The sequence below is a fragment of the Mauremys reevesii genome, linkage group 12 (genome assembly GCF_016161935.1).
Source record: "Mauremys reevesii isolate NIE-2019 linkage group 12, ASM1616193v1, whole genome shotgun sequence".
Classification (NCBI taxonomy): domain Eukaryota; kingdom Metazoa; phylum Chordata; order Testudines; family Geoemydidae; genus Mauremys; species Mauremys reevesii.
The window spans coordinates 12,313,711-12,340,609 of record NC_052634.1 but is presented as its reverse complement, the minus strand read 5'-3'; positions in this window follow the sequence as shown (position 1 = coordinate 12,340,609).

Genomic DNA, 26,899 nt, shown 5'->3' with positions numbered 1-26,899 from the left:
AAAAATTCCCTGGGGTAAATGAAGTTAGATCAACACAAGACTTCTTCCATTGACCTAGCCAATGTAGGATTACCTACAGCAATGGAAAAACCCCTTCTGTCATTGTAGGAAGCGTCTATGGCACTACAGCAGCACAGTTGTGCCACTATAGTGCCTATAATGTAGACATGGCCTCAGTCTCAATACCAGGCAAATACACATCTGCTTTGCAAACCACCACCCTACAAACTGGAGCCAAGCTGTAACTGGAGTCTCTGACTAGTTTCTGAAAGCAAAAAAGAATAATGAGCACCTTACCTTATATAAGAGAAGTTTTTGCATGCATGAGCTTGAGTGACTGACCCACTTCTTCAGATGCAAGTGGTGGAAAACTACCACACTCATGCCATCTGAAACCAAGTATTCATTCTCCTCATGCTGCAAAACGTCTGTTAGTCTATAAGGTGCCACAGGATTCTTTGTTGCTCTGACTAGTTTGTAACTATAGTGTAAATGGGCATAGCTGGTTGCCTTTCCGCTCTGCTTTTTCCTTCTTTCTAGATGTTTTGCTTCTTTTGCAGACACATTGACTTCCACTCACCTCTCTGGGGTGAAGAACCTCCTCAGATGTTCTGCCACATCAATCAAATGAAAAATTAAGAACGGTTCTAAAATGTGTCTGAAAACACCCATGCTCTACCACTCCTGGATTCAACCATGTTCGTTGGTTTGTTTTTAACCTGTCCATGAGAGTGAAATGCCTGTCTATCAAAGCTAATGGAGTTAGATCAGGGAGGAACTTCACTCACTGTGTTTTACTTTGTAACATTTTTATTCTTTGTCCCCTCGACAAGCAGGAGTTAGGCAAACAACCATGGAATACAAGCATTCAATTCCACAGAGGGCTTCTGGAGTCATCATAAACCACATGACTCACAAGGATGGATGGTCTTGGTATTATACTGCCACGTGTTTGTTATTTGTTGTTATTTTTCAGAAGGTCAAAGGATGAGTCTCTCTGGATTGGGCTCTGTTTACATTCTATTTTCCAAAAGACTTATCTGAGTCCTGTAGGGGCACTGATCCCTGTGAACAGACTGTGCAATGAATAATGCCCTCTAAACGCTTATACTGAAGCAAGACAGCGTGCAGCGATGCTGTTCAGTGTGTAGCAAGGGAACCTAAAACCCTCTCTCGGAGTCTCTCTGATGACTGTAGATACTCGTCCTCATTACAGAGGAGCCCAGTCCCGAGGGACTGGGGCTATGCTCAGCTGGGGCTGCTTACTCCATCAGGGAGAGACATGGCTATGGACCATAGACCAAAAGGAAAGATAAGAGGGCAAGGGTTACACTCTTTGAACCAGATTCCGATCGCTGCCCCATTGGTGTAGATCTGGAGTCACTCTACCGGCAATCAGTGGAGTTGCACTGATGTCAAATGAGTGTGATTTCACAAATTGGCGCTCCCTCTTTTGCCATTGAAAGACATTGGGCCTGATTCTGATTTCACTTGCACCAGTGTAATTCCCTTGACTACAGCGGAGTTCCTGCTGATTACATTGTGATGTAAGTGAGCTCAGAATCAGTCTCCGCTTTGGCCCCAGGGTTTTGACGACAGTGGAAAGACTCTGAGGAATAGTTTATGTTTGTCCTTCTCAGTTTCATAATGTTTCGGGAAGAAAGGCACATTTGTTATTGTTATCATTAGTGTGTTTAATAACTCTGACACAAAATGCGGTTGCTAAATATCTGTACCACAGTAGCATCTAGAGGACCCAATCAAGATCAGCGCCCCTCTGTGCTAGATACTGTTCAGCCACATTGCAACCTAGATCAGAGCCCCATTGTGCCAGGGATACGACAAACACATAGCAAGACCCAGTCGCTGTGCCAAGGAGTGAAAGAAATGTTTGCAAACAGTTGCCGGACACCAAAGCTATGTCTTCCTAACAAAGCCTATGCCAGTGTAACTAGGTCAGCATAGCTATGCTCGCACAGTCCCGTAGTGTAGACAGAAAGAGGACTTCTGCTACTGTGGGAACAACATCTCCCTGATCAGTGTTAGCTAAGTCACCAGCAACATTAGTCTATTGGCATAGCTGTGTCTAAACTGGTGATTTTGTTTTTATAGCTATTTTACGGGGGTGGAGGTGGAGGGGGTGATCACACCTCTCAGTGGCATAGCAATGGTGGCATAAATTTTAAGCTAGAATGATAAAAAAAATCAACATGCACACATTAAATGTTTTAAAATCTGGCAAACTAATAGATTTAAAAATGTAACTATAAATGCATTTCATCATTCTAGTGGGGGATCCAACTAAGAACAGTTTTGGCCCTAGTTGATTTAATATTTGTATGAATAACCTTGAAGAAATCATAGCATCATCACTGATAAAGTTTGCAGATGACACAAAGATCGGGGAAGCTGGACACAATCAAATAATATGTTTCAATATGGTCAAATGTAGGGTCATACATCTAGGAACAAAGAATGTGTCATATTTACAAGTTGTAGGACTCTATCCTGGGAAGCAGTTTGACTTTGAAAAAGGCTTGAGGGTCATGGTGGATAATTAGCTGAACATGAGCTCCCAGTGCGATGATGTGGCCAAAAGGTGTAATGGATGTATAAACACGGGAATATTGAGTAGAAGTAGGGAGGTTATAGTCACTCTGTATTTGGCACTGATGCAATTGCTATTGGAAACTGTCCAGTTCTGGTGCCCACATTTCAAGAAGGATGTTGAAAAATTTGGAGAGGGCTCAGAGAAGAGCCATGAGAATGATAAAAGGATTGGAAAATGTGCTTTATAGCGATAAACTAAATAGATTGAGCTCCCTAGTCTATCAAAGAGAAGGTTAAGGGGCAATTTGATTACAGTCTGTAGATACCTACATGTGGAACAAATTCAATGCTAAAAGGCTCTTCAGTCCAGCAGACAAAGGTACAACAAGCTCCAATGACTGGAAGTTGAAGCTAGACAAATTCAGACTATAAAAAAGGTGCAAATTTTTAAGTCTATTGGACTTGAAACAGGAATTAATTCAGGGAAGTTCTATCACCTGCATTATACAAGAGGTTAGACTAGGTTATCACAATGGCCTCTTCTGGCCTTAAAATCTATTCATCTGTATACCTTCCTTGGTCTTTCTACAGCTCCCACCACCATCCTGTCTCAGGGCTAGCAAAACACAGCATTTCCTGATGAAAGCCGGGAAATCTTGGGGCAAGATTGACAGTGTTGATCTGTTTACTCACTGCCCGGCTGCTGGGAAAGCCCAACAGAATGAGTAGAGGGAAAGTAGCAGCCATCACTTGAAATTTTCCTGGGTTAGGTGCAGAATATCTAGTTACCCACTGCATGGAATTTCCTTGGCCCAACAGTTTTGCAAATGAAACTAGTGTTTGTTTTGAATGATTCGTGTCTTTAGATGTAAAAGAAATTCCATTTGTAATGAACATTTATAAAATACTTTATTTGAATCCAAATTCATTAGGTTAAATAGGTGATTAATGGGCATTTTTCTATCTATACACATGAAAATGTAGAGTAGATGCTCAGATGCCATGCTTCTATTATGAGAACTAGAATAGACTAGAACCCTGTGTTGATGAACTATATGGTTCTATAGTAACAGTACGTCCCAGTGCTAGCAGCATGGTGCGCGCGCACACACACACACACACACACACAGAGTATATCCAGTGTGAAGCCCTTGAAACCTTGCCCCAAAACTTAAAAATCCCTGCCAAACACAGAAACAAGACAGAGCTAAATGTTGCAGTCAGTTTTATTGGCAGATATGAAACAATGGGCTATCAACAACCATGCTTGTTTTAAAACACTTTTGGATCACATAAAGAACTTACTTCATCCCCAGTCACATCTACCCCCCTCCCCCATCTAAGGCCAAATGGCAGCCTCAGCCATTCCCCCTCCAAGCCCTCCTGAAAGGTCAGCCATGGTGCAATGCCAATAAAGGGCAAATTCCACAACACCTGAGCTGAAAGATTTTTGCCATAACCCTGTCATCTTCCTCTGGATTTATGGCTGTTATTGGTGAGTGCCTGCCAGCTCCAGGTGGGGCAGTCTAAGGGAACGGAGTCAGGTGGGAGGAACCATTATTCATCATAAAACCATTAGAGTATGTAATGAACAGAGCTCTGATTTCACCCCTGCCCCGCCGAACAGCTGGGCTTCCCCGGGCATCTCCAGGATGGATGGATGGATGGATGGAGGGACTGTGCTGAGTTTCACAATTCCCTTGGCAGGCATTGCCAGGTCCACATGACTTCATCTTGGTTAATGTTATTTTTCTAGAGTCAGGAATAACATGGACTTTCCATATCTTGTGGTTTTCTGGAGGGTGTGAGAAAATTCCCCTGCTATGACTTACTTACGTATCTGCAAAACCAAGCCAGCAGTGAAGACATTGAGCAATTCTGGAGAAAGAAGACCTGCTCTGGGGATGTGGCATATTGAGATTCATCAGTGTGATGCAACCAAAGGAGCAGCAAACCAACAGAAGGCATTCCTGGAACTCACTAGGCTGACTAGAGCAAAACACACACACACACACACACACCAGCCAAGTCTCATTTTTGTAGAGGACACACACTCAGAGTGAGTGTAAACACGGGGCAGAGGCACCATTAATTGATCATATCTTCCCCCTCCAAGAGTTATTTGCACCCCAGATGGCACCTTTAGCATTTGTTGAAGAAATGGGATCAGCCAGAATATGCAGATTTCAAGGGAAGAGGAGGAAAATACCAGCATATGCTAGAGTGTATTCCAGCCAGGGATCAGCGTGCACAGCACCTGCTGACTGCACCTTTCTTTTAGCTCACCTAGATGAACTAATAAAGTTTGGGAAAGGGCCCCAATGTTTCCATGGCCCGGGTTTAAGCATGTAATAAGGGTGATGAGTGAAGCTCAGTTTGAGGGTTAGGAAGCATCTAAAGAATCAGATTTTTCCCTGAGCCGCCTGAAACTAGCAAATCTGGCAAGCATAGTGTTTTGGGTGGCATTTCAGCTCTTTGAGTATCATTCCCTGAAAGGCAGAATTGGCAGGGGACAAGGAGGGTGGAAGGATGGTGTTATGGTTAAGGCACTAACCTAGAGCTCAAAATAGCTAGGTTTGATTCTCAGCTTTGTCATAGTTTCCGCTTGCACCTCCATGACCTACCTCCTCTGGCTTCAGGCTAGCTGCTGACTCAGTTTCTCCTTCCTCAGCCTGGCTCTCCCAGGCTGGTTTGGTTGCTGCAGTGCCTAGGCCCTCTAGCTAAGTCCAAAACAAAACTATCCACCCCAGTCTCCATCAGCTCAGAGCCCCTCTTTCCTGAGGGTCTGTCTTTTCTCAGCCTCTCTGCAGCTCCTTTGAGTCTATCAAACAACAGCTCCCAGGGCTGTCTCCCTTTGTGACGCCACAGGCTTCTGTCTTCTTATCTCCACCACAGAAGGCTTAGTTTAGCTACATGACCTGACTGCCATGTGGTTTTGCTAATATTCTCCACCTCGGGAGGCAAGTTAAGTGTGCCACCAGTAAAGCTGGACCCACCTGCTCTTCATGGGCCAGTCACACTGTGACAGTGATCTTGGGCAAGTCATTTAATCTTCCTGTGTCTCCGTTTTCCATCTGTAAAACTGAGATGATGATCCTTCTTTTGTCTATCTGGTCTACTTCAGCTGTAACTTCTTTAGGACAGAGCTCATCTCTTGCTGTGCATTTGTAGAGCACCTAGCAGACATGCCAAATCCGTGGGGAAAAAAACCCACAGAAATTGGGCTTGGTTTGGCTTAATTGGTTTGCAAGTTGCTTGTTGGCTAGTTTTTGGCTTGTAGCTTGTTGCTTCTTTTTTTTTTGATCGGTTCCTGGCAAGCAGGGGTAAGAGAGGACAAACAGGGGTAAGGGGCAAGCAGGGGCGGGGGGGGGGGAAAGAGAGCCATGGGTGCACAGCGGGCCCACCACAGTCCCAGACTGCATGCTAGGGGGATCTAGTCATATAGAGTGTTGGAGTTCTTAGGGATTGGCTTGTTTTGAAATGGGATTAGCTTGATTTTTGGCTTAATGTGAAAGTCGGGGTGCTTATTTACCGCGTGAACGTTGGCAACTGTGGCACCTAGTACGATGCAGCCCTATCTTTGAGTCCTCTAGGTGACACTGTAAAATAAGTAATAAAAAATGATTTAATGTTTTCAAATCTCCAGGGTTTAATTAACTGAGTGTTAGCTCATGGGATGAGTGTGGGTTTGGGATTGTTTGAAATTTTGGGCAAAGATTTAGTTCTTATCTCACTGAAACATTTTCATCCATTGTTGCTTAGTAGCAGTACCTATTGGAAGGCCGTAGGCTCTAAGCTTGCCAGCTCTGCCTGTTACAACTCAGGCAGCTTCAGCAAACTCCCAAAAAATTAAGTATGAAATTGTTTTCCCCTTCGAGGCCACATGACTCCAAAATAAACACAGCAGCTGAGCCGTGTTTCTCAGATTGTTACTGCCCCATTTCCTTTCCTGCTCTGACATCAGCCAGTCTCTCATCACCACCTCTCAATGTCCCTGTTCAGAGAAGTCAGGCCTGTGCATTCACCAGCCATAATCTCATGGAACTCTCTCTTGTGACGGAAGGGAAGCCAGCAGGTTCTAGGCACTAGTAGTTCTCAGACACAGGTGATGGCAGTCAGCAGTGTGGGCGAGCCTCTAGCCTCGCTGCCTTTGGAAAGAGCAGAGAGGTGGCATAAACCCTGTTATTCTTGGTCAGTTTTGCAGGATCCCAGAATGCCTGTCTTAATGGAGAAGAAGGATGGTCTCATGGTGAAGCACAGGAGATGTGGGTTCCATTTGTGACTCTGCCGCTGAGTTGCAATGTGTGAGCTAACTTTTCAGTGCCCATCCGTAAAAAGGGGACGTTAATTCTCTGCTCCACAGGCAGTTATTGTGGCTTAATTTATTCATGCTTGTAAAACACTGCTCTTTGGTGGAAGGTGCTATGGAATGCAAAGTAGTGTAAATTAGAACTGGAATAACAGCACCGAGGCCAAAGGTCCTGGAGTATACAAGGGACAGGCAGCTCAAATTGATTGTCATGCAAACACCAGTGAAAAGAGACTGAGCAGTATTTTAGTTAAGGACAGAGGTGACCAAGTCAGATCCTTTGCCCGAAATTCAAATCCAGTTGTGAAATATTAATTTTTCCCCTTAACATTTTTTTAAATTTTGCTTCATATCAGGAGCAAATTTAAAAAAAAAAAAAAGAGAAACTGGATTTCATATTTCCTGCCCACTCAAAAGCAGGAGGTCTTGGGAAACTCCCTGGAGAAAGAGCTCTGTTGTCATGTCACCTTCCTTTATAATTTGCAAAATCATAAGATTCAGACCATCCTGGGATACATCTGAGCTTCTTCTCCAAACTCCACCAAATTTTTGGAGGTTCTTCCATTGCAATGCCATGATCCTGCTCCACATTTGGTTCGAGACCTAGTGTGCTAATGCACACTCAAATTGACCTAAGTGGAGATGATTGGAAAACTGCAAATCAAAACTGCAAGAATTTGCAATAAAATCCAAAAAATATCATTTCCTTTTCTTCAATTGAAATTTCATTTTTGTCCAAATATTGCTATAAGTTAAACATGTGTTTAACTGCCTCCCTGATTAAACTATAAAGTGGTCAAAACCCAGTGCTGTACATTGTCTCAGGTGTATTTAGCTAACCAGAAGGCTTGCAAACCTCAGCGTATGGCTTGTTAGTGACCCTGGCCTGCAGTTTGGTTTTGGCTTCAGGTTTCGTTCAGCCCATGATGGAATCACTCTTAATTTTGGATGTAAAGGTATGTTGACACTGCTGTTCGAGGGGTGATTAGAGCACAGGTAGATATATCCTAGCTAGTTTTGAACTAGTCCCACTGTGGCCTAGGATCCTGAGTACACATTCAACAGGCTTCACTGGTATTGTTACTCAAGATAGCTAGCTTGGGTATGTCTATACATGCTGCAGTCACACCTCTGATTACAAATGTAGACATTCCCTTAGTTACACAACAGTTTGCAAATCTCTAATTCTTATGATATTTCCAGACCCACATGGTTTGAACAGACACTTTGGATAAGAATCCCGAAGTCTGAGTGCTTCTCAGAATCAAAGCTTATCTCTGAATCTGTTAGGGTAGGCTCATCCCTATCCTTAAATAACTCCTATCCTGCCTCTCTCAAGAGGGGGCCCAGAAGATTGCCTTTGGTTTCATGGCTCACTTGACAAACGGTTTGTTCTAAGCCCCATTGAAATCAGTGGAAAGCCTCCAGTGGACTTTGGATCAGGCCCAAAAGCAGCAGCCACCTACAGGAACAAGTGTATGAAAAATGGGACAGGGGGCGGAGAAACCTGATTTAAGATTATACAAGGGGAAATTGCAAAAAAATTACCTAAACCTTTAGGAACATATTTATATTTTGATTTCATGTAATATTACTTCCTGGTTTCCAGCACATATTCCCTGGGCGTCCCCTATCAAATATCAGGCAGTATTAAATCACTGATCCCTGATCCCTGCAGCTCTCAGAAAAACATCTGTACTAATTTGTTGGTTTTCCTTCACATAAGGGCCAGATGAACTCCTCCAGGGCTCGGCTGAGTGAGATCGCTGACAGATGCAGAATAGAAGTGCAAAGATTTTTCCTTTATTAAAAATAAGGTTCCATTCTCCAAGTCCTTAGTATGTAATTTGCCATGGTGGTGAAATGACACACAGCAACCTTGATCCAACACTGTTGTGGATACAGAAACAGTATCCTTATCTAATGCTACTTCACCACCAATGTTTACTGACAATGTTTTCCAGATTGGCATGGGACGGACTGGCTGGGAGGTTTGGTGATGGGATACCGCGTCTTTTGTCTGGGGGTCACAGTTGAATCAATAGTCTATAGTGGTTGAAATTCATGGATGTGTGAGGACTGACTACATGGCCCCATAAGTGATAGGAATGGGTGTCAATCCCCTTCCTTCTGGGTCCACCTTGCCAAAATACTCGCAAAATGTTGCTTCTACTGTCACGGTCAAATTCACTCCTGGTGTAATGAGGTCCACTACTGTCAATGGGCTGAGTTTGGCCAGTCTGCAGAGAAACTAAGGACTACATGTACCCTGGGTATGGAACTCCTTTACTGTCTGTACAGATGACTTTCTAAAGCCTGTGGTGATATTTAGGATGGTAATGGCACGAGGTAAGCTCACACTATCATTTCTTCTGGAACTGAGAAGAAAGGTACCCCTTATTACCAGTTCTTGTTGGCGCTGTTGTGCTAAGGACATTATTGACTATGAACTGGACCAAGGCCTCACGTTCACATAGGCTACTGAACAGCTTGCTAATTGGTAACTTGTTCAGCTAATAACTTAGGCCAGATTCAAACCAATGGCTGTGGGATAAAAGGCATCATCGTCCATTCCCAATTCCCCAAGCCATGCAGCCCTCTCACGTGCTAAATATACATTACATAAACAAAAACAAAAAACAAAACAAAACAAAAGAAAGTTATTTAGGTTGCAAAGTCAAGCATTCAAATATTAGGAAGTGCCATATTTACAGTAGCCCAGGTAACCTTAATTCTGCCCCCGTCTGTCCAAACTGAATGAGGGAGGGACTCTATGGAAAAAAACAATATGTGATCACGATTAATGACATACGCACAAGGGGGAAGAATGAAGGTTCTTATGGAAAACCATAAACGTGACATTTCCTTATATCTGAACATTTGATTTTGATAAGCAACATTTTTAAACATATTTCTTTAAAATGTAACTTCAGCTTCCTAGATTTTTTTTTAAAGGAAAAGGATAAAAACATTCAGTTAACACCTATAGCTGTAACTTTCAGCTTTCATTGAAAACAAAAGACAAAAGTTTTAGCTCTTATGACTGTAGAGTAAACCTTTGAAACCTGAACCAAGTGTAACCAATGCAGTCATGTCTGCAGACAGCCTGGAACAACAGCTCTGAGAGTTGTGAATGCCCCACTCCCCTCAATGAGGTGTTAACACAGGTGCTTGGTAATTATAATTTAGATGTCAACACTTAACTATTTCACATCTTATTTAAGCCTGGAAGAAAGGAGAGGGATGACCATAATACGAAGATCCACACAATCCCACCCTTCTGCATGGGTGGGGCTTATTTTTGGGTGGACATTTGAAAAGCATCATTTCCTCCTCCTCAATTTGACCCCTACTAATACCATGCTGGGGAACAAAGACTCAGTGAGAGAAGCACCCACACATCACAGCAATCCCCTAAGATTTCTTCTGAAAACTCTCTTCCAATCACTGACTTGTTCAGCTTGTGATAGCTACATACCTACAAAGCCTAGTTTTCTCTATCTTGGCAAAGGGGGGGTAGGTGCTTTCAGCAGAGATGAATAATCCCCCAACCAACTCCCTAGAAGCAATGATCAATTTTCATTGGGAAAAAAACCCATCCTGAGTTGAGTAAACTTACAGAGGAAGGTGCCTTCTGCACACAAACAGCTCTTTAAACAACTGACGTACCCTGAAAACATTAAAAACAGAGATTTAAAAAAAAATGTTTGGCTATTGAAAGATGGTGATGGCTGCTAAGGCAGACCATTAAAAACAATCCCACAAAACTTTTCCCCAGCCTGTAACATCTGAGGACTGTTGGCTGATGTCATCTTGAGTTTACCATAGCAACATGAGTTCTGACGGTGTTCTTCTTGTGTCACCTCAGCGCTAAGCCCCTTGCAGGCTGCAGCAGGACTGGGCACTGCTTGTGCACGCACCTATGTAAACAGCCTCCTGCATGTGCATAAGCTTCCTTCTGTTTGCTCAGATTAGTGCTGATGAGGAATTGGGTGAGCGGCAAAGAAAACATGTTAGAGACCTTGCAAGTATTCATGAGTATTATGGGCTCAGTCATCTCATGAACTAATGGGTGGCATCTTCCCAGTTGCAATTAGTGCTTAGCGGGGCTAAGCTTCGTCACCTAAAGCTGTAGCAGTGCTCCTTTTAGAGCACTGGTATTTGCCTATCAGATTAGGATACCTCTGCATTGTGCAAAAAAAAGCCACGGCAGTGAGATTCAAAGCTCAGATGGGATTCATGCTATGGGGCTAAAAATAGCAGTGTAGACATTCCCACTTGGGCTGGAGTTAGGGCTCTGAAACCTGGTGAGAGGGTTAGGTCTCAGAGCCCAAGCAGGAACATCAGCTGAGCCGGACTCTGAGACTCATTGTCACAGGCTTTTTATTTATTTATTTTTTGGCGCAATGTAGATGTACCATTAGACCACTGCTAGCCTGTTTTTTGACAGTGTCCAGTACCACATGTTTGAATCCATATAAGGGACAATTAGGGAAAAACCTGCCCAAGGAGATTCCAATCTGTCCAAATTACTTAGATACCTCCCCATTACTAAAGTATCTGAGCACCTCACAATGCGCAAAGTAGGAAAATGCTATTATTCATGGGGCCTGGAGTGACTTGTTTGATGTCACAGAGGAAGTTCATGGCAGAACAGGTCTCTTTAGTCCCAGTCTAGTGAACTATTCATGGACCATCCATCTCACCCTCAGACTGAGTTGGTTTATGCCCTCAAACAGGGTCTCTTTCCCTGATGATTTGTGTGTGTGTGTGTGTGATCTGTTGTAACTATGGATTTTCTCATTATCCATAGATATGTCTATTCTGTACTAATGCTCCTATTTTAGATCTTCACCCTGCAAAGATTTACACATGAATTTAACTTCCAGCATGTGCAAAGTCCCATTTACAGCTGTGTGAACAACAGATTTTCCAGTTCACTGGCAATTAAAAAATACTGGGGAAAAATATTCATTTGGGGCTGAACCAAAAATGAACATTTTTCAACATTTGGGGGCCAACTGAAAAGTTAAAATAAAATAAAAATTACATCGGTCAAACAAAACATTTTTTGAAGCAAAACAAAATATACTAAAAGTCATTTTGAAGTGAAAGAAATCAAAATGTTCGCTTTAGAAAATGTCAAATGAAACATTTAGGGGTTTGGGGTTTTGGTGGACTTTCTTCGGGGTTTTTTTTGGCTGAAATAATTTGGCAAAATGGACTTGAATTTGCAAAACATTTTTTGTGTCACCAACTCTGCATTTTTTGCGCACACACAAAATTCTTTCAAAATTATTATCTAGAGTTAGTCCCACTGAACTCACTATAAAACTCAGTGACACTACTCATATACTTAACATTAAGCATTTGTGTAAGTCTTTGAGGGATTTGGGGCTTTAGATAGATTTTCACATGACTTAAGTGGAAGTTAAAGTGTGCACAGGCCTTGTATTGACTCCCTGCACAGGGGTTGATATAACCCAATGGGCACAATTGTCCAAATTGCATGTGAAAATAATGTGGGAACAGGATACCTAATGGTGCTAATTTTGTTGGTTGAACTTAGACACTGACCTTTGACACTCTTCCCCATGATGACACAAATAATAACAGTGTAGAAAAGTATCAGAAAAACACATTACCTGGAACACTTAGGTTGCATTCCAACCTGTGGCATTGGTCAAGCCAGTGACATGCAGTATCTGTTTTCAATAAACCCAACTTTTATAGTTGGTTAATGAGCTGAATCCTGAGCAATAAAACGTGTCATAAAATGAAAACAGAAGAGTCTTGCAGTGTCTGTGTCATTCTTTGGTCAAGGACAGCTGAGAAGAACCAATTTGGGGGCGAAGGGTGTGAAATTTATTTGAAAAATCAATGTTTTAAGTATAATGGATATTTTCTCAGTCTCATGCTGTGGAGGGCAGCCATCTTGAAAAGTGACTTCATTTAGAAAACTGGCCCAAATCCCAACAGCTGCATGTGCAAAATGGGAAATTGTAAGATAGAAAAGTAGTTGCCAGTCTGCTCCATTTCTGGTTAAACCATCCTAAATAGGACTTTCTTTAAAGCTAACAAAAGGGAATTTAGTGTTAGGTTGATGCCTGAGAAATACAGCACAAGCAGTGAAAGTCATTGGGGTTGATAGCCCTACGTTATGTTTTCACTGCTAAAAGAAGTATGTTTCAATATCAAGATAATCATCACGAGTTAGCTATCTCCGTGTAAAAACCTAGTGGAGACAAAGCACCAGTAGCTTTTACTTCAATGTAGCTAATCAAAGTCATAACTATATCTCCACCTGGGGTCTATCTTCACTAGTTACATCAAATTTTGTAGACATTCAGATCTAAATTCCTGAACTCAAATCCCTCCTGCTTTTGACAGAGTCTTCCTATGTGACTTTGAGCAACTCAGCTAGAATATGTCTACACAGCAACAAAAGACCCGTGGCAGTGAGTCTTAGAGTCCAGGTCAAGCAACTCAGGCTCATGTTGTGAAGCTAAAATTAGCAGCATAGTTGTTCAGGCCCAGACTAAGCCCAGGCTCTGAAATATGGCAAGGTGTGAGGGCCTTGGAGCCCAAGTTCCAGCCTGAGCCCAAACATCTGCAGTACTGTTTTTAGTCCCGCACTGCCATGTTTGTTTTTTTTTTGCCATGCCAGACAACCTTAGTTTTTCAGTTTCCCATCGGTAAAATGGGGACCATGGCATTTTCTTACCTCACACTGGTGTTGTGAGAATAAATGTATTAATAATTGTGAGGTTTTCATTAGGGGCCATATAGGTACCTGAAATAAATGTGACCCAAATCTCAATAGAACCAGTATCTGTTCACGTGAGATTTCAGCCTAAGATGGTAGAAGTTTGTGCTGATGGACAGTTTATGTCATCTTGCCAGTTTGCCACCATTTAGAGCTGAACTTTCATAGAACAGCTCTTGAAATTCCAGGACTGTGTCATCTGAAGCTAAACCCTCACCCACAAACATGCAGCTGGGACTGGCTAGGAGGAATTCTTCCTCTAACTTTCTTTTCATTTAAAATTGTCTGGTCTTTCAGTCACCTCAGAGAAAGGGTTCTCCAGGAGTTAAGGTGCTAGCCTGAGATTTGGGAGACCTGGGCTCAAGTCCCTCTGCTGTCACAGACATCCTGTGTTGATACCAGAGAAACTCCATTTTGTATCTCTAGCTTCCATATTGAATAAGCAAGAGTCACTCCACCATTAAATGGAAGCTGCAAGCCACATACCACTAAATATAGAATTGGCGGGAAAACCAAATTGGCAGGAAAAAGGTGGCAAACAATAATGATTCAGCATAGCATAACATGAGGTAAATAACGGTCACAAGTCTAAAAATAGAACTGGCAGTTGGCAAAAAGGAGATAAACAAGCAAGATGATTTTGTTAGGTGTCTAAAAATAGAACTGAAAAATGGTATAAAGGTCAGCGTGTCGGTTGAGGGGACAGAGCTGAGGAGATGAGAGAGGAAGGAAGATTCCGAGAGAGCATGCAGGAGAGTCTGTACTGAGAAGTCACCAGTGCGAGTCTGTCAGACAAAGTTATACCTATAACTATAGTACAGTATAGTGCTAGTGTGTATAGGCGAGTGGGGGTTAATAAAGATGAATGTGTCTGTTGTGTTGAGTGTGAGAGGCATTTATATACAAGACCTAAAGAACATCTAAGACTGGCCATCCGAAGTGAGGCGCATCACTTAGCATCACTTCAAACTGTAAGGCAATATGGTTTGGGGTGCTCTTTAACTTGTTACAGGAGATTTGGTGCAAACAACAACAATCTAAAACACAATAAAAGGGTGCCTTGTTTTGGAAAGAACACTGCTTGTGTCAGTCATTTATCGGAAGGCTGTATCCATGACCTCCAGGTATTTCTTTAGCCACCCTGGCGACCCAACACCTTAGGAGCACAGATTGGTTATAACAGGTTGGCACCATCTAAGTACTTTAGATAGATAGGCCATGCTAAGGACCTAAGATAAATAGAGTTTGGCACAACTAGAGCATGACTCTAAATCAAGATTAAAGCACCGTGCATGAGGGTGCGTGTAAACAGCAAGAGGAGGATTTCCTGCATATATGATGCAAACAGCTGTTAGCTCTAGGCAGCTGCTCTCCTCCAGAGCACATTGACTGATGGAGCCTCTCACTGAGATGTCAGCTTTTGCTAGTGTTTTAGGAAAGATAAGTCACTAATGACCACAGTTGAAATGGGTTTTGGCAGGAAGATAACACCAAGGTCCTTTATAAAAAGTTGCTCTTTATCTGTCAGAGTAGCAGAGCCAGTTAGGTTTTTTTCATACTATACTTTGTCTCATGGGTAGGTTTGGGGAACTATTTTCCAAGCATGAATAGATCCTGCAGCTTCGGGGGCTGATACATGTTAGACTGCCAGCTGGAGGCACTTATGCATTGACGACCATCAACTCACATGCAAAACCCCATCCTTCCCATCATGCTAGTGTGCCTCAAATCCTGACGTAGAGGGACCCCTTTGGTCTCCATGACCTCTCTGCCCACTTGCAAGCAGTCAGTATGATGTACTTTGAGATATGGCCAGACAGATCCTTCACTCATTTCATACAAGCTACCAAATTATAAGCACCATGAGTGATCACTGTGCAGGATTTGAACTGGTTGACCTGGAAGTGAAGGAATTTATTGCCTGCTCCCTAGCCAGCATCGCTATATCAGAAAGTGTGGATTGGCTAGGTTATAGGCTGTGGTGGGATGGTCCAGAAGACAGGCTATCGGAGTTAGAAACAAGAGACCTGTGTTCTGTTCCTAGGTCTGTGGTGTGACAGGCAAGTAATTCACTTCTGTCTGCCATCCCATCTTGCCTATGTAGACTGTGAACCTCTTCAGTGCAGGGATTGTGAATTATGTGTTTTTACAGGGCCTATCAGAACAGGGGAAAAATTTTGTGCTACTGTAATACAAAAAACAATCCTACAAAAAGGTGGTCTGCCTCTGTGAGTGATTTGAGACCGATTAGATTGATAAAAGGTGTCATAATGAAGACAGTGTAATGAAGCATGATTGGAGCAGGGAAATCTCTTCCAGTGATTTGATGTGTGATCTTGGATAAGTCACTCCATTCTGTGCCTCAGTTTCTCCATCTGTAAACAGGGGATGGTGATACTATCCTAGCAGAGTGGTGAGAAATAACTAGTGTTATCAAGTGCATTGAGAGAGGCGGTTGACAGGTGCTGTATAAATGTGAAGTATATTACATCATTCTCCCAGCTTTTTTTGCCAAAATATGCCTTGGACAGAAAAGATCCAGACATCAAATGGGCTATTAAGTGGGGATATTTTACAGTAGTTCAGCTACGTAAATACATTAAATAATAAATAATGATAAAAATAAAGTAACAATACTTAGCATTTAAATGATGATATGCATCCTCAAAGCACTTTCTAAACATTAATTACACTGAAAAAAACCCAACAACAGCTGCACGTAGGACAGATTCATGATTCATTTAGAAATAATATAAGAGGAAAACACAAAAGACAGAGACAGGATTACAAGAATATTCATCCTGGCTCATACCATCTAGTGTAATATCCTGTCTCCTACCATGGCCAGATACTTGAGAAGAATAAACAACAATACGTAGTATTTATACAGTGCTTTTCTTCCATGGATTTCAAAGCATTATGTCCCCCAGTTTACAGATGGGGAAACTGAGGCACCAACCGGTGAAGTGAGTTGCTTGTGGTCGCTCAGCAAGTTAACTGCAGAGTCAAGAACCAAGATGCTGAGTCCAGCGTTCTAAGGTTAAGGTTGATATTGCTTAAGATTTTTTATTTTAGCTGGTACAAATGCAGATAATATTCTTATTACTCATATTATTGTTTATTATTTCTAGTGCAGTGCTGTCTTTGAGCCTTAGTGTTAGGCGCTGCACGAACACACATCTATTAATCCTGTTCGAACCCTCCTCCTATCATATCTGCCTTGGTAATACCTTATAGCAATGAGTTCCCTAAATAATTATGTGGCATGTAAGAAAAGGTATTTCCTTTTATCAGTTTTAAATGTGTTGCCTTTTTTAATTTTATAGGACATCCTGCTTGTCTTGTGAAGAGGAAGACTAGGTAGCAGCACCTCTCTGACCTTCTCTACACATTTTGTTACATTATAGATCTATTTCCTTTCCCTTCAGAGCAACACAAACCATATGTGGTCCAGGGGTGATATCCAGAGACAAACAAGCCTCCCACCTCGGCTAGACAGAGAACATGTCCAGGAACATCCCAGGGAAAAGGTATTGTTTCCACAATCTGAATATTGACCGACTTCTCATCACTGTAGCTTGTTCCTGGACTTATCCTTGCTGGAATGTGACATGGACCTGGGCAGCCGTCTGGAAAGATGTGAGTGGGAGCTGGCATCTGTGATAGCTATTAAAGTTGGTTGGAGAACGGTGCAGCATTTGTTCAAACCACCCTGCTTAAGGCTGCCATATCCTGGCATTTGCAGCTAACCCAGTGTGAGGTTTGCCCAAGTTCTCTCTGGCTCCCAGAGGCTGCCCAGTGGGGAGAAGGGGGAGAGACCTCTCAGATGAAAACAGAGAGATGCACAATTCAACCAGAAATATCTCCTCCCACCTCACCCCGTTGTACTTTTCTTCTTATGGACAAGGACTTTCTACTTCCCCATCATTGAACCTCCAGAACAATGAAGTCTGTTCTCCAGCCAAAACAATGAGTGTGTCCTGGCACTGTTTTGTAATCATCGCACGGGAACGCTATAAACAGGGGGTGCAGTAGGTCAGGACTGTTATGCATCAGTACAGCTGTGGGGAGACAGGCCTGGGAAAGCAGGCAGTGCTGCAGGTCAGGACTGAGGTGTGTTGGAAAGAACTGTGTAGGCGGGCAGTGTAAGGTTCCCGCACCCTACACTTCCCATTGCAAACAGTCCTCACACGCTTTTCCATGGCAAGGTCACCACTCTGTGCTTTATTTACAAAATGCTCAACAAGTGTTTGTTCCTGTGACACGTTACTCTATTCGCCACTGGACAGCGCCTCCTCCTGGTGGTTCTGGGGATTTCTTGGTCAGGCTGACGCTTCTTTATGTGGTTATACCCCATCAGTTTCTCCTCTGCAGCCACTCTACCGCTCTCAGGAGTCACAGCTGTCCTCTTTGTGACTCAGCCCTCTGGCCAGGTCATTATTGTGGTTTCCCCTTCTGGGCGGGAATGTATCAAGGTTCCTGCTCTCCAGTCGTCTCAGGCAGTCTACTGCTTCACTGCCTCATAATGCCACTCCTGAAATGGCTAGCAGGGGAACCCGGGCCCATCGTCTGCTCCGGGTTCCAGCACAGGGACCCTCTACATAGCAGGTAAGGTCCATGTCCTGCACCTTGCTGCCTTTCCCTCACCCCTTTCCATACATCCTAGTCTTCCCCACTCCTTTGGGTTTGTCAGTCTCTTCATGGAGGAGCGATTCAGCCCTAGGCTGGCCACATTCTGGCTATGACTACACTACAGTTTAAGTTGACATAAGTTATGTCACTCAGGGGTGTGATTTAGCCACCCCCTGAGCGACATAACTTATGCCGACTTAAGCACCGGTGGGGTCAGCGCTATGTCGGTGGGAGAGCTTCTCCCACAGATGTAGCTACCGTCGCTCATGGGGACTGGAGTAATTAAGCCGACAGAAGAGATCAGTTTAGAGCGGTGCAGCTGTAAACTCTCTAGTGTAGCCATAGCCTCTGTCCGAGAGCCCAGGGGTGGAATATCAAGGGAGTACCCGCTGATAGGTATCAGAACCAAACTGTGAGTAAGCCCAGGATTTGAACAATAGAGGATACTACGGGTTGGCACAGCTGCATGGTGCCTGGGCCTGCAGTATGAGGAGACAGTGAAGATTGGGATTGGTAGAGCAATATGAAAGATACTTGGACAGTGCCTGGCTGGGCTATGCCTACATTTACAAAATATGGGTGTACTGGCATTTATATAGATATAGATGTGTGTATAAACTAGATATAGATAGAGAGGCGGGGGGAAAGCCCTTCTTCATGAGCATCAAAACTCACAACATTCAAAATTCCTCAGGAGTTTGTTTCAAGTTTGTGCACTGTATGCTGTGGACCATCCCGTGACACATCAGCAGACTCGCTGAGGAATCCCAAAATTACAGTTAAAATGAAACTTCCAGTACCATCTGGAAAAACCTTCAGGATGAGATACTCAGCCAGTGCTTTGAAACGTAGACAGTGACCTGTCTGAAAGCATTATCTGTGGGTTTATCACTGCTTGCGGCTCAGATTTGGCTTCCATCACAAGTGTGCAGTGAGCTTGGTGGTGCCACTGGTAGGGCCTAGTGGGTATTTGGCTGGTTCACAATACAGCCATTCATTATTTATCATTATGTATGTTTCAGCAGTGCCCAAAATGTGCTAGGTTCTGTAGCAACATATAGTCCCTACCTCCAACAGCTTATGTCTAAGATGCGCATAACATAGCCCAACAGCTTAAGAGTATTTCTACTGCCAAGGGTGTCTCAGAACTGGATTGAGGTGAGCTGATAATGTCCTGTAGACAACTGATGACAGGACCAGCTGGAGGTGCTGTGGGTTTAGTCACAAGGGAAACATTTTCAAAAGTGCCTAAGTGACTTAGGTGAAAATCTCAAAGGTATTTGGGCTCCTTGATTTCAGTGGAAATTAGGAGCCTAAATACCTTTGAGGAACTTTGCCTTAAGTGCTTTTGAAAATAGGAGTTAAGCTTCTAAATCTCTTAGCTGCTGTTAAAAACTTTTCCCAAGTTGTGTAAAGCCCAGGATTGAGGCTCATGAGCTGAGCTCTAGGGATGTGTCCAGGGCTGGAGCAACCTGGAGCATTCCACATCAGGATTGAGGGGCATTGACAGAGCTATGGTGGAGGGGCCCAGGGCTGGAACAGCAGAGGGTGCTGCTGGTCAAGACAGGTACATTTGAAAAGCTGTGTGTTAGGCCTATGTGTGGAACAGCAAAGACTTGCTACAAGTCAACAGTGGAGTCCATTGACAGAGCTGGGGTGGGAGGCGGCTAATGCTGGAACATGAAAGAAAGCGTTTCCAGGTCAGGTGTGAGATCTATTCACAGAGGTCTAGCGACGCAGTAATAGGAAAACTGCTGCTCAAGTCTGAGGTGCGTTGGCACAGCAGTGTGGGAGGTGAGTGCTGCAATGAGAGGGGGGAACTTCTCTGTGCATCATCAAAACTGGGGTGGGGGCGCAGGAAGCTCTCAAAGCACCTGCTCACACTATGCCTGGCTCTAGTCAGCACTGTCAGTCTCACACTTAAAAAAAAAAAAATAAAGTTTATTCCATCCAAGTCTCTCTCACTCACTCTTCCCCTCCACCCCTCCTCTGAGCTCATACATGGCTCAGGCTCCCGGACAGCTGCCTGGTTGCCAAGTCCCCCCAGCTCACTCCACGCTGAAGCACGGAGCAACACGATCAGGATGATAACTGGGCCAGCTGTTAGAAATCATTTCAGGACCGAAAACAATTAAAGTGAAGCAGAGGTATAAATAACAGAAAGCCCTTTGCTCCTTTTCCTTGCCTGTCCAGTGCGGTTTCCCCATTACAACACTCCTCCAATCGCCACACAAACATTGGCAAAAATTGCAGATCATTAAAAGGAATTTTTGTAAATGGTTTAGGATGGAGACAGATTTTTTTTTTTTTACCCTAGGCTATTTTGAATGTAACTCAGGTCAACAGCAATGACCTTGATCCTGCATGGGATCCCATGGCTTCAGTGGTCTCTCTCTGAAGTCCAGGGTACTCTGTGATGGTGAAGGGGGTGCTTGTGAGAGTCCCATTTCAGGATTGCTACTTGGGGTCAGGATGGGAGGTTTCTGTGTTTCATTGCAAATGCATGAAAGTGATCCAATTCAGTAAATAACCTGTGAAATTTTGCAAGCTTTTAACTCAAAAGGAGAATCATTTCTAGGTGAAAAAACGCTCATTTTGGACTCAAAGTTACTCCCCCCAGCAGCAAAATCCACAAATCCTTAATCTGTAAGCACACCATTTCATTAAGACTAGGGTACATTTGCACATAGGGTGACCAGATGTCCCGATTTTATAGGGATAGTCCCAATTTTTGGGTCTTTTTCTTATATAGATACCTATTACGCCCCCCACCCCACCTCTGTCCTGATTTTTCACACTTGCTATCTGGTCACCCTATTTGCACACCACATGTGATGGTGAATGCTCTGGGTTTCCATGCAAAGCAGGCAGTTTTCCAATAGTCAGGGCTGGCTCTAGGAACCAGCGTTCCAAGCATGTGATTGGGGGGCACTTCTCAAGGGGCGGCACTCCGATTTTTTTTTCCCCTTCAGGAGCGGCACTCCGGCTTTTTTTTTGCTTGAGGTGGCAAAAAACCTGGAGCCGGCCCTGGCAATAGTTTCTTGCCGAACCAAATCTCTGAGGTGCCAAATGGCCCTAAACAAACTCACAAATATATTAAAGAACGTTCACAAAAAATGTTTTCCCTCCCGTTTCTGCACAGCCCCAGCAGAGACAAAAGGCTGCTGCCAGCTGAAGGCTACTTATTGACTTATGTAAAATGAGTTGCTGTGTTCTCGGGTCACTTTCCCTGTAGACAAGTTTCTAAGCATCTCCCACTAACTAGTTATTTAGTCTTATTACCTTGTTGATTGTCTCTGCAAAAGGGACAAGGTTGCAAGGACCTTCTAGACTGATATCCACTCACCCCACCCTACAAGTGATCTGTTCAGGCATACAGAGTGCAAGTACTGTACATCCTGTACTGGCAAAATTCTGTGGATGAACAGAGGTCTTAATTCTCCAGAGCTGTCAGTTCTGATGCCTGTCACCAGAGTTAAGGTTACACCAAAATATAAAAAGAAAAAAAAAGTTGATAGTGACTTTTAGACTCTGAGGCGCTGGAAAAATATTATTCGGTCAAAGTCAAATGTTAGCGTCCCTTTATTTTGAACTCCAGTAGCATTGCCTGTCTCAGAGTGCGTCACCAAAAAACCCCTCTTATACTCATCCCCTTTCTCTAGCTTTATGTTGGAGCCATTTGGAATGCTAGTGCCAAGCACAGCAAAAGTCGCGGGGGGGCAGGGGGAATCAAGGTAATCAACCATTATCTTTTGAGATTCATGGGCAAATCTGATGGAGCAGAGATAGAATTTCCCCCTTTTCTGTTCTATGCATTGCGATAGGACACGGCAGCCTTCCTTATATTGATTTCCCTGTGCTCCTGGGCAGCAGGGATGGTACATCTCGCCCCATGTACCAGGCATTCTAGACAGCACCCATGTAGTTAATGTTCAGTTCTTTAGCCTTCTCCCCCTCCCATCTACAATATGAGCAGCACAAGCAGGAAAAGACTTATTAACCAGAATTATGGAAGTAATAACAGGTGAATCAAAGTCTGAACCATTTATCTAACTTTTTCCCTGACCCTTGGGTCTTTGGGTAAGATGAGACCTATCTCTGACCCAATCCTTGGTTTCTGTTTTGCAAAACAAAATATCCTAAGAAAGGCTTTGCAAAGCCCACATCATCCCCACTTGGCTCAGTTGCAGCCCAGATCCCACTGTGCATTGGCAGACGACAAGTATCCCTCAGTCTCCCATATCACTGCAAAGCAGCCATTTGGGGAACCCTGGATTTGGAGAAAGGAATGTTTACACCCTTCCCAATGGCTGAAATGGACAGAAGTGGGATTTGACTCTCAGGGCTCCACTCTCCTCCTGCCCTGCTGTAAATCAGGAGGAATGCCACTGAGCTCAGCAGTTATATCAGTGTAGAAGAAGTGACATAAGAGAGAGGAGACTCAGACCCTTGGTTCGGAGCAGAATACAAGTCCCGGGGGAGGGCAAGGCCTGTCCGTGTGTATCGTGTTAGGAGTAGGTCCTGAAGGTGCCATAAAAGCTGATGAAAATGGTGTGGGAAGCAGAGAATGGCAGCAGAGCTCGGCAGGATAATAAGTTAATTTCTTCTCAGCGTATCACCTTACGGCTGTCTCACACTGTTAGTGCTGGGCCCTCCCATTCTCACAGCCCCTCCATCTTCAGCAGGCTGCCTGGGGCAGAGCTGAGCCTGCAGCTGATTTCAATTTAAACTCATCATTGGGGGGTAGTATTATTGTTCCATTTGCTCGTGCACTCTCTATTTCTTTCAATTTTCCTGCTGGCGGTGGTTTCTTGCAAGGCCCATTTCCATGGTAACCCTACTCCGCTCCCCCCTTGCCCACCCTAAAGTCATGTTGAAAGATCTCTTCAGAAACAAACTAGTGGTGTCTAAGGGTGAGTGGGGTGTCCCATCAGGGGTGACTAGTGACATTGTGCCCAACCCCATTGAACTGCACACCCTGAGCCCGCAGACCTCTTCCCCACTGCTGAACTGCGCGTCCAGTCCCCACAGACCCATCCTCCACTGGTCTCTCAGTCCCTGCTTCTTGACTAGTTTCTCTTTCTTCTCTTCCCTTTGAGAGGTAGCTCAGCTCCTTCCCATGCTGGAAGAGAGAAATGCTTTCCGAAGGTTACCAGTGGCCCATGTCAAGGAGCATGAGGTTTAGTCATTATTGTATTTATTAAACTTTACCAGGAGCCCTCACAGTGTGCTTCACCATCTGTGCGCTTTCTTCCTTTGCAAGTTGTAACAGAACATCTCATGTAACTATATTCATGTCAGACGGCACCAGTGAGGCATAGAAATGAAACAAAATAAAAGCAAATTGATACTAAAACCGTCCCACACTACTATACATTTGAACAATCCGTAAGTACAGAACAGAAGCCTCACCTGGTTGGATCAGACCAGTAGTCCATCCAGTCCAGTATCTTCTCCTCATCATTTCAGCGACTCTCTCATCTTGTGAAGACATGCAACCAATGACGAGTCCACTGCCCCGCCTCTCTTCCTGGGCTCACTAGCTGTCCCAATAAAGTGCAGAGAGGCCTCTGGTTATGCAGCACCCATGGCTTTATTTACACACACCGTTCTCCCACCATCACTGTTGCACTACATACAAGGTGTGCAGGGTTAGTTCCCGCTTTTCCTGCAGTCAGTCCACAGCTAGGAGACTGACCTTTCTCTGGCTGGCTTTTCTGCTGGCTCCCAGCCCTTATGACTGCTGGCTTGTCAGGCCCGCAGGTGGAGCCAATCCGCAGGCCAGGCAGCAGGTCTGTTTCACCAACCCCAACCTGTTTCTCTTGATTGGAGCTGGCTGAGCAGGGGTAATTAGGTGCTTTTGCACCAGCACCCTGCTACACGTCCCTTCTGAAAATAGGATATAATTTTATCTAATGATCTGTGAATGTTCTAATGAGCCATATAAATATCCAGACTTTTTTCTGAGTCTTATTAAACTCTTGGCCTCAATGATACTTTGTGGCAGTGAGGTCTACAGTGTAATTATGTATATATTAAAAAGAAACCTGATTGGTTCATGGATAATTTACAGGTGGAAAAAGGGGTTAAATTCAAAACTCACCCAGAGCTATTTGAGATTCTTAAATAAAAAGTGCTAGGAAAGGCAAAGGATATTTATTATGATCTGACTCAATCTTTCTTCCATCATTTATTTTGTCCCCTGTCCTACACAACTTGCTGTTTTTTCAGGAAGAGAAGGAGGGAGGCTGAAGAGGAGAGGCAGGATGGTCGAGCGCTTAAGGCACTAGCCTATGTCATAGGAGATCCTGATTCAAATTCCTGCTCCGACACAGATTTCTTGGGTGACACTGGGCAAATTTCTTAGGCCCAGGTACTCAGATGGATTCAGGCTCCAAATGAAATCAATGGGAGTTGGGAGCCTAAAGACCTTTGAGGTTCTGAGCCTTAGTCTCTGTGTGTCTCATAACAGCACTTCTCATAACACTTCTGTGAGCAAGGGAATACTTTAAAAGTAGTGCTCAGATACTACAGTAATTGGTGCTATACAAGTATCATAGAGAGATTGCTTTGGCCCCTTGCAGGCTGTCTCCTGGTGCATAAGCAGCCTTGCTGTGTGATCAGAAGGATGCAATAATGTAGAGTGACCCGAACAACCCTGTATTAATCGAGGCTTCCTCATTGGTAACTATATTTTCCTATTCTTTCATTCCTTTGTCCTCTCTCCATCTCTACAGTGTGTGTGAGAGACTCGGGGCAGGTGTATAGTACAGCACGCCCCAGCGGACTCTGATTACTGGACAACGTAAGTCAGAAGGAAATGGGTGCTGCTCCAGGCTGATGGGGAAATACAGCTGTGGTGGCTCATGTGATTCAGAAGAATCCTGTCAACACATCCCAGAGTCTGTGCGAATGCATGAGCCCAGCTTGTCTGTGATTGGAAGGAATGCTGAAGGGAGGAAGAGCTGTGTTTTGTCAAATGGCCCTTCTGGATCTCCTCAGAAGATGCTGGTTGTGTCCATGGGGTGACGGAGAGGTGAGCAAGGGATCAAGAGCCCTTTCCATTCACAAAGTTCTGCACACAGAGGGTCAGATTCAGTGTTGTGCCTTCGGGAGGTGCAGCAGAGAATGAGCGGCCCAGCTGGTGGGGGGCTTTCAGCCCTCTTTGTGCCTCCTAGATTCAGGAGTGCTGTGGGGATGCTCTAATTTATGGCAGCTTACCAAGGGCAGCTCCTCATTCCAGAATCTCCGTAGTGCACGTCCCAGGCCCAACTCCACCTAGTCCCCTGCACCAGGACCTGAAATGGGGGCAGCATAGGACTGATTGCAGCGACTGCTACTTCTGCACTGGGAGAATTCTCCCCCCACCTCTTGTGACATCTTTAGAGCTCTGGTACACTGCCAGATTGGCATGTAGGGGCCCAGGAGGAGGAGATTTTTGCACTCTACACCATCAATTTTGCTTTTAGTTTCAGGTTGGAATGAACCCTGAAAATTCAAAGGATAAGTGTTGAGTTTGGCCAGGTGTTCTCTCAAATCCAGAGGGATATCCCAGCTCCTTGATACCTAAATTTGCTGCCTTCATACTGGTCAACATAAGAAGTGCTATCCCTCAAAGTTTCTGGTACCTCTGAGCCCATATTGCATCTTATGACCTATTCCAGTGGCTGAAGTCCAAGCAACCTCCTTTTCCCCATATACTCTTTTCCTCTTCTCATCCCCAGAATGGTGAGGTCAGGGGAAATTGTCCGAGCAGGGTTCCAAGTGTCTTTTGGTTATGTCCTGATGCCTTGAGGCTGACCCTCGTATTGGGACAATCAAAAGACCCTTTATTTTTACCTTAAATTGGAGAATCTCATAAAGGCTTAGAACTGACTAAATAAGGATTCTTACTTTCACTCACACTCCTATACACCTGGAAACACCAGCAGACACACTTAGGAACATATGCACCTGAGAATAGATGCACACAAACTGACAAACAGCTACAAATTCAAATACACTGCTCACACCCACACCCACACTCACGAACACCCATACACACACCCACACACACAAATCCTCACCCACACACACACTATGCACACACCCTTCTGTGCAAATTATCCATCTTCCCTTTGTATTTGCCTTGGCTGAACAGCATGCTCTCTGTGACTCAGCCAATAGATATCTGGACTAAGATAAACACCAGACAGTTGCTGGGAGCCAGAGATAATTTTGTGATTTACAGCTGTGTGGGGCTATGCAACAGAGACCCTACGACCCCCACCCTCAATCCCCTCAGAACAGGCTGTTTCTTTTCAGATGTCTACTTCTTGGGCAAAGACTGGGGGCAAGAAGAGGAGATTCTTTCTAAAAGCCACCGGTGTGACACACGAGTGGAAGAACCAAGCTGCTCAAATCCCTTTCTGCTGAGGGAAAATATGGTGCCTGGCAGCTACTTGGAGTGCTTATTTTACAATCTTAGGGCCAAGAATGTTAAAATGAGATGACTTTATCTCAAGGTATTTTGGGCCCACGAAGAAGCAGGAAATATCAGAAACAGGTTTGGATAGTTCAGATAAACTCTCATAGGCTTTTGAACTACAGGGTGCTGACCAAATGCCGGACCCCTTTGAAGCTCACCCTTAACTATATTTCAT